Below are 977 nucleotides of genomic sequence, written 5' to 3'. Positions count from 1 at the left end.
AACCCAAATCGATTGTGTTGCCAGTGGGAACTCTTCCTGTCACGATGTTTCACTCCAGCGCCTCCATTTCTATTATTATACCAAGTGATTTATTCCAAAAACATAAAGCCAGCAGCAAAAGAGTAACTGGCTCCCTAGAGAGAGGTCCCTTTCTCTTCCTGCTCCCCTGCCAGCTGTCTCCAGGCTCCTGCCCACCCTGATCTCACTCCATGGGAATGGTTGCAAGTGTGGGTAGGGAGAAGGGACCTTGGGATCATTTTTGGGCCCAGGGTACTTGGCCTTCACAAACAGTACTTGCTACATGTCTCCACTCTAATTTGTTTGAAACTTGAGTAAATATCTTTCTCTACTTTGTGCTTTAGTTTTTTTTTTTAAATCTCTGAAATAGAGAGAAAAATTACCAACAGTTTCCCTTTACAAACCCAGGGAGGTGCTAACATTTGAACTCTGACCAGATGCTTGCTAGATCAAAGCCATGTCCTCCCGTTTGTCTGTAGGCGTTCCCATCTGACCACAGCTCTGGGCTGGGCTCCTTCTCCTGTGGGGACATAATGAAGATCTCTCGTTTATACCATTCTTTAAACCCTGGAACTGGCAAAAGCAACCCTTTAGTGGAAGGTCTGAGGGCACCCTGCTAGATCCTTTGAAAACTGAAGTCTAAAGAGTTTTTTCATCCTTCCTTTTCTTTCTTTTTTTTTTTTTTTTGAGTTGGAGTCTCACTCTTGTTGCCTATGTAGGAGTGTCATGGCATGCTCACGGCCACTGCAGCCTCTACCTGTTGGGCTTAGGGGATCCTTTCGCCTCAGCCTTCCAAGTAGCTGGAACTAGACCAAAGTAGCACAGGTGTGTGCTACTACCATGCCTAGCTTATTTTTTGATTTGTTGTAAAGACAAGGTCTCACCAAGTTGCCCAGGCTGGTCTCGAACCCCTGGGCTCAGGCAATTCTCTCGCCTCAGCCTCCCAAAGTACTGGGATT

The sequence above is a fragment of the Carlito syrichta genome, unplaced genomic scaffold (genome assembly GCF_000164805.1).
Source record: "Carlito syrichta isolate Samal-C Ts95f unplaced genomic scaffold, Tarsius_syrichta-2.0.1 Scaffold314027, whole genome shotgun sequence".
In the NCBI taxonomy this organism is placed as follows: domain Eukaryota; kingdom Metazoa; phylum Chordata; class Mammalia; order Primates; family Tarsiidae; genus Carlito; species Carlito syrichta.
This window is presented reverse-complemented; position numbering follows the sequence as displayed.